Below are 14,518 nucleotides of genomic sequence, written 5' to 3' on the forward strand. Positions count from 1 at the left end.
AGGATGGCGCGGGCTGGAACGGGCAGGCTGAGCTTGCAATCTGCTCTGTGCTGACTGCTGCATTGGGGGTGCCGGCAGTTCCCCCAGAGCCTGGGAAGAAACCTTGCTTTCTTTGCAGTCAGGACTGGCAAGAAGGGTGGTAGCCCTGGGAGTGAGGCCGCAGGGGGATATTGGCAAGGGGATATTGCCACATGGGCACGGAGGAGCAGCAGCCTGGGGGTATCTGCTACCAACCAGCAAGGAGCGTGGGTGTGCAAACTGAGCCCTCCAACCCATCGGCAGGTGAAATAAGGTGAATGCAGAGCTGGGAGAAGCCCGATCTATGTCCAAAGTTGCCTCCAAATCCACTTGGGGCAGGGGACTGGCTCCTGCTTCTGAGCAAAATGGTGGAGGAGATGTCAAGGGTGGGAAAACCCGCTGCCCTGTGCTCCCGCAGCTGGCGCTGGCGCTGTCTGGGGCTGGAGGAGAAGGCTCATCAGCTGCAATCTGTTCTACCTTGTTCAAAAGAAAGGCACTCGCAGCCCTCAGAAGTTCCTGTTACAAGCACTTAGACACCTTATTAAACACCTCGTATCTGTTCTGACAAGAACTTCGGCAGTGGCTGAGAGCTGCTGCGGCCGCTGAAGGTCAGAGTGCCCGAGAGACACGCGCCTCTTCATTAAATTGAAGGCACGACACGAGAGGGGAAGTCGCTCCCATCCTGGAGCGGGGGAGGGCAGTGCCCAGGCGCGCAGCCCCGAGGTCTGGGCACCTGCAAGGCCGGGCTGCCACACGCCCACCCAGCTGCACCCAACAGGCTCAGGCCAAGGGGACCGACTGGACGGAGACACACACGCGAGGGCTGGTACAGAGGCAAAGTGTCAAAGACACGCTTGATGAGGGGCACCGATGACACACGGCGACAGGCGCGCAGACACAGGGAAGCACGGGCTGGAACAGATGCGGGTCTCATCTATTTTTGGTAATCTCCCAAGTCCTTGATGCTGGAATGATGCCCCTGGTGATGTTTGTCACTGGAGAGGGCTCAAAGCTTTGCAAGGGAGGGGAGAGGCAGGACATCCACAGAATCGCTGATCCGGGGGCTGGGCTACCCTTCATGGGCTTTTGGGTTTTGAGTCCATGATCTGGCTTGGGTTGAAAGGCCTTTCACAAGATGCACGTGTTAATGCTCTTGGGGGAAACACGTGCGTAGGCGCAGATTCTCCCCATCAGAACAAAATGCACGCATGGTTTGTTGTGAGGAAAATGCTTGCTGTCTGTTCAGCTTTGGTGTGGAAACATGAAAGGAAACACATATCCTTCCCAGCTTCTAGAGAGGCTTTTTCTGCCTGTTAATCTTGCACCCGGATTGCAAATGCACATACATACATAGGGACACGTGCACGTGTGCCTGTTGTTTATAAGGCTGCGTGTGCGTGTGTTTGTATGTGCACACGCGGTAGCTTTCTCTCTTCCACCTCCTTCCAGAATGGAGCTGTAACTCTTGCTCTTTCTTAGATTTCATAGGCATTAGGGCTGGAGGGGACCTCCGAAGATCATCGAGTCCAGCCCTCATCAGCAACGATGGAAGGCCAAAGGCAATATGACCCAGATGTCTTCAAACCCGCTGGAGACTCGGTGATGCGACTACAACAGAGCGGTGCTTGCAGGAAAGCCAGACGGCCAGGGTCCTCTTTTGTGTTTTGTTCCACTATCATTTTCCTTGACAGGAGGGCTCTCGGGGGTGTCTGTGGGGCAAATCACTGTGCAAGGGCATCAAAGACTAGCCCCAGCTATTCAGCTGCCCGGCTCAGCGCAGCACGCAAACCCTCCATCCCAGCTGGCTGTAGCTCTCCCCCTCCTGTCAGTCTCAGTGCTGAGCGTATGGGTTGAACTGGTCATGGAGATCAAATATTGAAGACTTTATCCTCTTGCCCTCAGCTCCCATCCACTGCCTTCTCTGAGGGACCCAGGGATGCCCCTCTGTCGCTGCCATCCTGGATGTGTTGCTGTCTTGCTCCTCTTCCCCTCCCCGCCTGATGGAGTAGCGGCAGTGCCAGCCTCCGCTGCTGTGACCCAATGTAAAACATGAGGACATCCAGGAAAGAGATTATTTCAGGTCTGATACCCACCATCAGCTTGGAGAGAGGGTGGGTGATCCAAACTCAGCCTGGCAGATGGAGGCACGCACGCAGGCTTCATTCGCAGGCAGGCTGGAGCGTCTCTGGCTCGCAGCTCCGCGCGCACAGCCTTGCAATCTTCACAGCATTTTCTGTGCATCCCACGGGCTTCCCACAGACTCACCTGGATAGCATGTCGCGCGTCACCTGAGGAGCTCCCCGCGCGGTACCAGCAGCATCTCAGCCAGTCTCCCGGCCCTCCCACGCCTGCAGTGACGTGGGGAGCAGTGGCCAAGGGGCAAGTTGAACCCCGGGGGCCTGGACCTCAGCCCTGTGCCCTAAGCAGGGCACGAGCTGCCACAGACCCCTCAGCCACTGGGCCTTCCCTGCGCAGCCGGGCCGGGCGATGCTGATTCCCCAGTACCAAGGCGGGCGAAACCTTTTTCGTGCTGGTCAAAATGCTTCCGCTTCCCAACCAGAAGTCAAAAGATCCCAGGGAAAACAAACACTGGGAATGCTTCTGGTTTTGTCCATAAAGCCATTTTTCAAGCCCCAAAAGGGGGAAGAACCTGCGCAGGTCCCTTATTGTTGCCTCCGTCGCGCGCGTTGACTGCGAGGTTACGGAGGGCGTAACAGCTTCTCCCACACCAGGAGCTCAGCTCTGAGCCTCGCAGGCTGCAGATGCTGTTGGAGGAAAGACCCTGGTACCTCGGCCCTGTCCTTCGTGGAGGCTCATAGGAAGAAAGGCCATTTTGTTCCTCCACTGCTGGCTCTTTCCTGCATCCACCCAGTAAAACTGACCACCGGCTGCGTCTACGCAGTGAATGCCACGTGCTCTGGAGGGGTGCATGCCCGCCGGCCGCATCCTGGACCTGCAGCTTTCTAAGTCCAGATATAATCGCTGTTGCATGGTGCTTTGGGGAGGCTAATTAGCAGGGGGCATGTGCTAGCTGGTGCTGGCCCTCAGTAGAGCTAATTAGCCGCGCTGCTTCTGGTTTCTGCTCGGGAGCACCGCGCTGGAACTGGCTGGGGGAGATGACAGCCCTGGGGGCTCTCAGAGCTCGGCTGCTCTGTGCAGGCCGCAGCGTGAGCATGGCTCAGTCCCTTTAGAGATGATGGATAGAGAAAGCTTGTGGGGGACATGGTTTTACCTTCCTCCTCTTCTCCTTGGGCTGCTCCTCTTCCTCCCCGCATCCCTCCAGCCTGCCCTGCCTGTGCTGGAAGTGCTGCCTCCAGGAGAGCCTGTCATCCCGCCGCAGTCCTTCCCCGTGACGCCCCCGCCTCGGTGCCCCTCACCCTGCCACGCGTCTGCTTTTCTCCTGTGCATGAAGGATGCTCCTCGCGGTCGATAAGCTGTCGGTTTCCTGTGCTGCGAGCCCCACGGGCTGCCAGCAGTCTGGCACATGCCAGCAGCAGACAGGCACTGACCTTTGTAGCTCACAGCAGGCGGCTGGGTAAACAAGCCCCTCACCCTGAACTCTGCTGCCGTCCTCTCTTACCCACCGAGTCTGGAACGGAGACATCCCCGAGCTCGCTCGCTGGCTGGTGGGCCGGCGTGCAAATGCTCCTCGCACGCTCCGGCAGGGTGGGAGGGCAGCGTGCATGGTGGGCTTTCCAGCTGGGGTCTAACCTTTTGCCTGGGAATTGCTGTCAAGGGAGAGATCTGAGGCTGCTGAGCATCCCCGAGCATTGCAGGGTGGGGGAGAGGAGCTGGGCAGGGGCTTTGGGAGCAGGGCAAGTCGTGCTGTTGGAGCAGGGCAGTGGCAGCCTGCTTTGACCCCTGCAAGTGGGAGCTTTGTATTGGGAGGCTGCAAGGCTGTGGCCGCCCCTGCCGGGTGGAAACGGCTGTGTGGGTTTCCTGGATGGGCAGCAAGAGTGGAGACAGAAAGAGACCCAGGCCCCGGGTGCTTCACAAGCTACCCTACAAACAACTCCCCACGGGGCCCCGGCGACGCGCTCCCTGCAACCTGGTGCCAGCAGGTGATGAATGTGACCATTACCCAAGTAAGACCCGATCACAAATCTGGATTCTCTGGTCTTGCCACTGCTCCCTGTCATGAAGGGCCTCTGATAGCTATGAAACATGCCCTTGGGAGCCCGGGAGGTGATGCAGGGGGACTCGAACCTGTAGCAGAGACCCATCTGTTGCCCTTCACTGCAGCCTGCATGCCTCAGACCTAATGCACTCTACCTCAGGGCCCCGAGCAGGCTCGGACCTTCATACACATTGGTGCATTGGTACCCATTGGTGCATCTCCATGGACTCGATGGAGCTGCTCTGCTCAGTGCCAGCGATGGATGTGCCCCAACTGCTGGTCTACATGCCTTTCCTGGTGTGGTCCTACATATGTGCTGCAGGACTTCTCCAAAGGAGCTTCCGTGGGCTGGATCTGCCCTATTGAAAGCAACTTACTTGCCTGGTTAAGAGCTTCATAAAGACCCCCAAGGGCAATACCTCATCCAACAAGTGGTGAAGGGTTAAAGCGTTGCAGGCTCCATTAATAAGTGACACCCACAAATCAAACCCAAGGGCCATCACAGCCTCATTTCGCTATAGTAAATGTATCTGGCATTACCTATTCCGGAAATACATGTGACTAGTCAATTGAGAAAGGCGTCTGCTGATGGCAGCATGACAAGCAATATCCATAACTGCTTGTAATCTTCCTCAGACATTCAATTGCTCCAATCCAGCTCCATTGAAGATGAAGAGGCTCCTATTATCTTGAGATCCCTCTGCCACCGATATTGCAAACTGATGCTGACATGCGGCCCGGGCACATTCAGAGCAACGTGCTTATTAAAATATGTATTTTGTCACCTCTGGCAACACAATGGGATGGGGGAAGGGAGGAGCGCCACGGGGGGAGGAAGTGACAGGACTAAGCGGCCTCATGCCCATGACAGGGGGTGTAAAAGAGATGCCACCCTATGCATTAACAGCAAGGGTATCCGGCAGCGAGGCCTGCTGAGAGGCGGCGCCTTGTCTATCCCGAGCATGGAAGATGGGATGTGGGATGGTCTAGCCCGTTGCAGGAGGAGAGGTCACGGGTCTGTCAAACCCAGCAGCTGCAAGCAGACTTCACTTGGCTGCTGGAGAGTGCAGTGGAGAGGCCAGGAGGCGTAGGAAGGGCACAGAGCAGTGATTGCACTTGGCTTGCACTGTGGGTCTGCGATCCCGCACGCCGGCACCACCAGCCAGCTCACGACCGGCCCATTGTTTCGCCTCTGCGGCTTGGCTACCGAGTGCACGAGAAGTTCATTGGGCACGGCATGAACCTGATAATCCTTGGAGCTGGCCGTCTCACAGCTCAGCTGCATTTATCTCAAAGCTTTCCGTGCTTTGTGCAAGTGCCTTGCTCCTGCAGGCAGGGAAAGTGGTTCCTTAACCCCCTGGACAGGGCTGGAGCACTGGAGGAGTGAGTGAGCTGCCTGCCTGGCTAGGAAGGAGCGCTTGGTGGCCCCAGACCCCACATCACAGCTTTGCTGGACCGATTCAGTGTCCCTACCTCTTGCTTCATCTTTTGCACCAGCAATGTGAGCATGCAGGGGGTGTGCATGCCACCGCACTAGTGCAACACGTGCACTACTCCCTTGGAACGGGTGTGCAAGGTGCATGGGGGCTCATGTGGCTGCTCGCAGCATGGTAGAGCTGTCTCCGGACTTCGGGATAATGTTGTCCTCTCGGAGGCATCCAGAAAGGAGCTGTTGCTCTTGTTTGAAGCCTGTTTGAATGCCAGCCCTATGATGTGTTCAAATAATATTAATAAATACAACAGCAGCCACAGGGAGAACTTGGTATTTGCTGTAAATGCAGCATCTAAGCAGAGACATCATTTTGTCTTCCACAGTTTAACACCATTCATAATTTTATATTTTAAGAGATTTCCCCCTAGGGCTCTGAATCGCCTTTTTTTATTTGAGGCTAGTCCCAATTACCCGCTGTGCCTTTTAAGGGCCAGCTCCTGGTTAAACACATGCAAGCTGACTGGCTTGTAACAAAAGCGCTGTCGAGACACAGAACATTAAGCCCCTCACCTCCCTCTTCCCAGGTTTCTTAACGAGACCTTTGCCTCCTGGAGCTGGGCCGCATTTACTCGTGCCTGCCAGCCGGGCCCTGCACCGAGCGATTCTCCTGCCTGATGGATAATTTATCACAAGGCAGGGGCTGTGCAGCCTTTCTTCTCCTTTGAGGGGCTTGGCAAAGCATCTCTCTCTCTGGCTGCTGCATCCCTTGGTGTCCTTTTGGATTCAGCTGTGAAGAAATTTCTCTGTCTTCTCCTATTCAAATCCCCCTTCGACTCCCCCTCTCCATCTGAGCTTTCTTCCGCCGGCCCCTGTGCTTTATCCTCCCTCTGCTCCTCTGGGGAAGTTTTTTTTTTTTAGTAGATGCCACATGCACCTTCTTTCAACTCAGGCAAACTTCTGGCGACTCTGTGTCCCCAATGGTCCCTCGCTCTCTCGTTTGGAGAATGAAAGCGCGCTGCCTTGTTTGCTAGCAGAAGAAAGGAATCCATTTACATGTGCGCAACATCTGGAGCGCTGCCTTTGCAGCAGGCCCCCAGCTGAGTGCCGGAGGTGGCACTTGTCCCTGGGGGTTGCCAGGTCATCAGGCCAGAAACAGCCCGCTCTGGGCCAGCCAGCGAGAACGAGGCACGAGCCCGATGCTTCACTTGGGCACTTAACGTGTCCCTCACGCCCGCCTGCTGCAGACTCGGTCACTTTGGAGTCATACCCCACGTCCCTGAGCTGCTGCTTTGGGCCCGTGGATAAGCAGCCCATGTCATGGCATTGCATGGCAATGTCTGGGAACTCCAGCCAACCATTTGGACCTCACTTCATGGAGACAAATGAAGAAGAGAGTCCTTGATTGGGATAGGTCATGGTCTAGAGACCCCGCGTGTCCTTTCCCTGTCCCCCATTGCTGAGTTGTATTTGCCTCGTGATGGACCAGAGTGTGCAGCTGCAGAGGAACGAGCCCTGTGGAGCAGGAAGGGCAGGAGGAGGCTGAGAAATATCAACGAGGGTGGGCAGAAGTACAGGGTCCAGTCCCAGCAAAACAGCCCACCCCAGACGTGACCCTTCGGCGCAGCCTCGCTCTCTTCTCATTGCACCAGCGACCTGCAGTGAGAGGGACGGACCGTGTCCGTGCACTGTCGCGAGCCAGCCCAGAGGGGCTTTGGCCCCTGCAGCTCCGTGGGGCTTTGCAGCGCTCCCAAGATGCCCCGTCCACCCGCAGACGGGAAGTCTTTGGCGGAGGGCGAAGCGCCGATGCCCGCACAAGTCATTAGCAATTCCACTTCTTAAATCCTCGCAAAGTTAGGGAACTGTGGAAACTCTATTAGCTGGAAAGATGAAAAGAGGTCAGGCAGCCGCCGAGACCCCGAGGCTCCAGACAATAGCCTTATCGTCTCCAACTAGTCAGGGTATAAGGAGAGGATTGGATGGTATCATTCTAATTTACACGGGATTTTGTTTCCTTCCAGGTACTTAGCATGTGGATCTGGGTGATATCAAAGGCAGAGCATTATACAATAAATAGGCTTAACCTCTATCTTGCTCACTCTCATCTCGCTGTCTCTTCATTGAGGCTGCGGGAAGCTGAGGCTGCTAGGGTTGCCATAGTGACCAATTAGGATTACTGAAGTGTTCCTGTAAAGCAAGGAGCCCATATTGATTCCTCGCTCATGGGGGCAACATATGGGGAAACGTCCAGGGGGTGCCCGGCGCCTCTGCACCCGGGGCCCGGGCGTGGGAGAGCGAGGACACCGACTCTCCGAGGGGGACGGTGGGGTCGGTGCATTGTAGCGATGACGCTCTCCGAGCCGAGGGCTGGTGCCCGTGCACACTGCGTGGGTGGTGGCGGTGCCCCACATGCACCGGGTTGCATGACGATGCACGCTGGAAAGCTATGTTCCTGCCACTGTCTATCTGCATTGCCACGCAAGCGCCAGCTGGGGCTCGGGGCCCTGCCGTGCCAGGTGCTGGCGCACAGACAGCGCGTGTCGGCGTGTTTGTGCTGCCGCCGTGTAGCCCGTGTGCATGGGCGTCTCCAGGTGCAGCAGTGCGGGGGCAAATGCTGCTTCGGGCCTCGTGTGTGTTGCAGAACGGAGGGCGAGTCGCCCAGACCGGGGCCTGCGCAGGGACAGGTGTTTGGCATGAGTGTGGCCTCTCTCCTGGCCACGGCAGAGGATACAGAGAATGACTGGTGAGAGAATTGCTGCAAATAATGCTGCAATTCAGGACGAATGGCACGGCGAGCAGGACAGCGGTTTTGGTTAAACCCCGAGTCCCAGGGTCCTGGTTCTGCTCTGGGAGCAGATGTGCATAGCTCCGCCAGCGTGGCTTCGGGGGCCCGAAATCTAGTGACTGCAAACTCAGTCTTCATTGCCCATGAATGTCCTGCCACGTTGGCTTTGGATTCTGCGTGCACAGTCCTGCCCGCAAACCTGGCTGCAGGAAGGCTGGTGGAAAAGGGTACCGATGGGGCACAGCTGCACGAGGGGGATTTGCTTCCAAACTGAGCAGGGCCACAGCTACTCCTGCGCCCCCTCTTTATTCAAATTTGGGTTGCCAATGCATTTTTTCACAAAACCAAATTCCCCACCAGCATTGTTGTTCATAGCAAATGGGTCGGTCCACTTAGGCACATCTTGTTTTTCAGCAGAAAAGATCCACCCTGCCCATCCCAAACTGCAGGACTGCATTAATCTTGCTGGATTTCCCATTTCAATATTTTTTTTTGGAAAAAAAACAGAACAAACAAAAGTTTAAAACGGTCGATATTTTAAAACCAGTTTATTTCCCCCCCATTCAAAATAAAGGCACAAAAGAAATCGATGTGATTTTTCTTAAATAATAATAATAAAAAAATGAAAATTCTTGACCGACCCAATGAACAACTTTTTGTTCGGAGTTTCAGCTGTTTTGCCTCTGTTTTGTAGAGGACAAAAATAGAGAAAAATGGATAATTCTCCTGGAAGGAGAAGCCTGTTTCCTCCTCTCTCCAGCGCTGCAGGGCGCTTGGGGAAGGCTGGTTTTCTGAGGTCCCGGTTCTGCAAGATGGCGCGCACCGTCAGCTCCCTGGGAATCCCAGCCTGGCAGCCAGGAGCACGGAACGGAGCAGCAGGAGTTTTTGCTCGTTAGCAGAGCCGGGAGAGACGGCTCCGATGCAGCCTCATCTCACCAGCTTGGCTCTGTGCCTCAGTGCCTCCTCCAGCGTAATGGGGATAACGCTGTTTCCCTCCGTCACGTGGGGGGCAGCATGCACTAATTGCTCGGTGACAGCGCAGCATGTTGAGCTCCGAATGGGAGGCGCTAGAAAAGATCAAAGCGGCAGAATAAATGCATGAGCCTCCCTTCCCTTTCCTTCCCTTCTCTTTTAATTATCTGCCACATCTCAGGTGGGCACGTTAATAAGGCAGCGCGATGCTGGCTCAGGTGATATATTTCTGGGGATTATTGCATCCTCAACCCTCCTGCTTGCAGCCTCATCTGGCTGCACCCCGAGGCCCTGGCTGCGCTCCACCCCCCGGGGTGACGTGAAACCACGGGCCCAGGCGTGAACCCAGCGTCTCGAGGGCTGACTTTTGTGATGCACTACATCTGAGCAGAGCTGGGCTTTCAAGGGGTGCTTCTCCCAGAAGAGGCGGGAATCAGATTTAATTGGGGTTGAAAGATAATGTTACCCATGGAAAGCAGACCCCTGGGAGCGCCTGCTGGGACTGGGGAAGTGCCTCCCAGACAGCAGAAGCCTGTGATTAGTTTTGCCACATGCGTTACTGAAGTGCCTGCTGGGCCAACATGACGAGTTTTCAGCCAATTAATCCACCATTTGGGATGGCCTCCCTTCTTGGGGGACTGCTCGGATTTGGGGAGGTGGGGCAGCCCTGGATCCGGGCCTCTACTGCCATTTAAGGCGGTGCTGCAGATGGGTGCGCAGGGGACGGCAAGCTAGGCCGGCTGCCACAATGCTCCCCTCGCACGTCTTGCCTTTGCACGTGGACTGCACGGTGCAGATGTCAGCGTGTGCTGTCCACAGCCCTGCCCCGGTGCCGGCCTCCCCAGGGCAAATGCATGGCACTGTCTCGGGCCTGGGGAAACTCCAGGCCGGGCTGCGCCCATGCCCCCCGCGGCTTTGCTCCTGCGGTCCCATATGGAGGGTTGTCAAAACATCGTGCCCGTAGCAGTGGACTGGGATTTCTGCAAGGGACGTCCAGCTCCTGGCTCGTGCGGGGGCTTCTTTCCTTCGCAGGTGTTGAGCCATTCTCCGGGGTCGCAATAACTAGCATTACGGTCTCAGAAAAGCCGAGGATGATGCCGCGCGTGCCATCTACTGGCATCTACTCTGTTAACTCCTCACGTGCGTGCCAGCACAGAGCTCACCTGCTACATCAGGAACAAGCTGCCGGGGGTGAAACAGGAAGCGCCGGAGGTCTCTAGAAAAAGCGTCTCCCTAGAAGTCCCACCTGCTTTTGCAGGCTTGCGGGGCTTGGGGAGTTCAGCAAACCGGCCCGTTCTCTCGGTGTCTGCCTGAAATGCATGGGTTTCTCCTGTTACAAGCAGAGATGCCGATTTAATAAGCAGCTGTGCGGTTTCAGGCCTGCAAACAACAGAGTGTGGAAGAAGAAGCAAGGAAAGGGGCCGGGAAGCATGGGGACCTGAGCAAGCTAGAAAGGGGGCCTCGTTAGCCTCGACCGCACCTCAGTTCCCCATCGATCCCAGGAAACTCTGTCGCGCAGCCAGGAGCCCAGGGGCTTGCAAATGCAGTTACTGTACGGCTCTACCTGGTTTTGCATGGGCCCAGCTGCCTGGGGATCGAGTCCTGAGAAAAGATGGTCTGTCAGGGGCATGCATGGGGATGTTTCCTGCGACACCAAAGCCAGGGCACGCAGCAGGTGCCAGGTGTAAAGGGAATCGTGCGGTGTCAACGTGTCGGCACAGCAGGGTCTCCTTTCCTCCCCAGGCAGCTAATAACCAAGTGGCTGCAAACCTGTCTCCCTCTGTGGGATTAATTCATTATTATAAATCCCATCATGGTTCCGTCAGCTCCGAACGCTGGAATTTAATACTCAGCTAATGAGTCAAACGCTTTCCTTTCCTTTCTGTATTTTTTCCCCTTCCCTGAACACATCTGAGCCTGCAGGTGCTGGGTAATTAAACCGCGCTCAGCAGAGCTCTGCATAGGATGGGCTGGGGCTGGAGCCAGGAGCCCCCGAGCCGGTGGCTGCCCTTGTGGGGACCCCGTGTCTGGTTCAGGGACCTTGGGTGCAACTTTAGGGGAGGGGGACCAGTGTCTGGAGAAGGTGAACTCCCCAGCGGAGTGGGAGGACCCCGGGGCCATTCAGAGCTGCAAACAAATGAGGGAGTAGGGTGGAAATGAGGGAAGGCGGAGAGTCGGGGGAGCAGTGCCCCGGGGATGGCCTGGCATGATCCAGCCAGCTGCCGAACCAAGGTCAAAGCCCTGCCGTGCTGGGGGCTGCATAGGCACCCTGAGGCTGTCCCTGCCCTGAGGAGCTCACAAGAAGAGTAGAAACAGGTGACTTGCCCAAGGCCCCATGGCAGCTCGGTGGCAGAATTGCAAAGGTAGCACTGGAGTGATTATTTCTGACTGCTGCTATTCAGGCTGGGCTGTAGACATGCCCTGAGGGCTTTTCTGCCATGAGAGGGGGCTGCCGGGCACCCGGAGACAGGCTGAGCCGAACCGGATGGGAAGGTTTGGATTATTCCCAAGGGACACGAATCCCAGGCTGGATTGACAGCAAAATCTTTTTGAAAAATGCCAGAAATCCCTCGTGGACTGAAGCTCTGTGTTTCGCCCAGCTCTGCCCTCGGTCACGCCGGGGGAATGCGACGCCGCTGAAGCAGCGTGGAGAGGGGACCAGCACCCTGTGCACCATTACCGTGTCCCCTCCCTCCCCGCACCCCACAAGATAGCAGCTTTGGGGCTTGCATATGTTTAAAGGGAGGTTTAGCCATGTAATGAATTTAGATTTAATTTGCAAGTGAAAAAGATCGCTTTCTTTTGTAGCTTACGCTGCAGCCCAAATGTCTAAGCTTCTAGGGTTTAAGTCTAATTAACTGCATTTCACAGCTTATTTAAAGAAAAGAATGGAGGCATTAAAATTGTAAAATCTAATTTTTAAGTAAATCTTTCAGCACAAAATTAATGTTGCAGTCTCCCAGCCGTCTTGGCAATATATCTCTTGTCTTCAAATTTCAAAATGAGCTTTTGCAAACATGAAATTATTCATTAGACCGTCTGGTAAAAGGATAAATAAGTGTCTCTTCACATCCAAGATCTCCTGTTTCCTATTTAGTCAAAGACCGGCTTATTCACTCCAGTGACTAACCGCTGATCAGATCTCGTATAACGCGGGCAGGTGAGCGGGCAGCTGGAGAGCGGGGAGGAGGGGGTGCCCAGGTGAATGCATCCTGTGGGCTTTGGGCAGAGGGAGCGGGGCATGGCGATGAAGCTAAGGGTGCAGGGAAATCCCGGCCATGGCGACCGAATGGTCGTGGCGGTGTCTCGGGCAGGCGATCTCCCCTGGCCGTGCCTGCTGCCCTCTTGTCGAATCCATCGCCCGGTTGCTTTGGGATGTCTCCCCTTCTCCCTGCAATTGCAGCTCGCCAGCTCCGTGCCGAAGTCCTCCGAAACGCCACGCCACACGGGGGGGATAAAAGAACCACCCACTGCAAGGGCTGCACTGGGGAGCAGCCAGCCCACGACAGCCTTCATCTCCCTGCTCCAGTGCTGCCCTTTCATTTTCTTTGCCGTTTCTTTCTTCCCAGTCTGAGCTGAACTCTTGAGACCGCAGAGCTCGGGCAGTAATTAGACCCAATGAGTTCAGAGTTCATCTTCCGCTGCCATCCCGTCCGTTTCCACCCGTGTGAAAGCTGGGCTTTAAAGGAAGTGTGTGCAAACCCTCCGTCCAGGGCAGCCTTCCTCCTCTGTACATCCAGGAGAGCATCAAACACCCTTTACGGTTGTTAAAAATTAAACACAAGCTTAGCACTGGACAAGCAGGTTCTAAGGGGCTTATTATTCTGTGTTGCTCCGTGCGATGGCTCCATCACCAGCCAGCTCTAATTGGCGTCTGCTCCGTCTGGGGAGACGGCGCTCTGCCGAGAACTTGCAGAGCCGCGTGGCCTTTCGAAAAACGTAACTGGGATGCGGCCTGACTGGAACTGGAAAGAGACTCCGGGTCAAACCACTCCTGGGGTGACCCGGCGGAGACGCCGGGGCCACGGCAGCACCGGTCACGTCCAAGAGACCTTTGCAAACTTGAGCTCCGCAGCTCCGCGGAGGGCCATGAGCAGCCGTTACAGCCAAGGCAGGCGCTGCAGGTTTCCTCTTTAAGGACACAAGGCGCGTGGCCACTGCAGGAAGCCAGCTCCTGCTGCATTTCCAGCCGTTAGGCCCAATAGTGCGTCGTCTTGAATGCTGGCCATCCCTTCTTTCTAGGCTGGGCGTCCTGGATTCCTGAGGGACGCTTTATCTTCCGCTAGTCTGAGTTGTCTTGACTTCTGCGAGCTGGAACCAAAGCCAAAGTCAAACGTTTTTCCAGTTAATCCAATGCTAGTTGTGATTTTTCAAACCTCCGCGAGAGTGCCGGCTAATCTAGGATTGCCTTGGGATCCTGGTTGGACTGTGATGCTCGACACAGTCTCTCAGGACTTCATGGGGTCACTGAGCAGGAACTGCGACCTTCCAGCTCCAACCCGAGCACTTCAGGGGACCCTGTGAGCGGTATGGGGCAGATGCACACAGCACAGCCGGTTTGGTCCCCTCGAGCAGGGGACGGTGGTGTTGCACGTGCGCTGTGCGCTCCTCTGCGTGTTTGGGAGCTGCAGTGGGCATCGGGGAGAAGAGCAGGGGACCGTGCCTATTCACAACTCATGGTGAAAGGACGCTTGGAAAGAGGCCACTGCCAGGTGCCAAGTTGCCCACAAAGTGAATGCACCCAAAGGCCCCTTCCCCCTTGGTCCTGTTTGCTCCAGCAATCATTATTGCTTTTTAATGTCACCCACTTTCTCCTTTAGACACAATAGATGAAGACCTTACCAAGGAAATGAAATAAATGACGTACAATGGCTTCGTATATTAAATCTCAGAGTCAATATCACCAGGGCCTCCTTCCATTATTAGATCAAAGCGAATGCAGGGGGTTTGAGTGAAGTGCAATATAATACCTGGGAGGAAAGGTTTGAAACCCTGTTGGCTGACACAATAGATTATTAAACTTGCACAGCCCCATTACAGGCAAAGAAAAATTGTTTGGACTCCGGGCCCTTTATGGAGCACAGAAATCTCCACGGGACGGTGGTTCGAGGTCTCGGCGCCACACGAGGTCGGCTCGTGGGGAGATACTGCAGAAAAGTGTGGAGCAGTGATGCAGGTCAGGGCTTGGTGAGGGAAG

Source organism: Crocodylus porosus, unplaced genomic scaffold, assembly GCF_001723895.1.
Source record: "Crocodylus porosus isolate Cpor-Errol unplaced genomic scaffold, CroPor_comp1, whole genome shotgun sequence".
Lineage (NCBI taxonomy): Eukaryota > Metazoa > Chordata > Crocodylia > Crocodylidae > Crocodylus > Crocodylus porosus.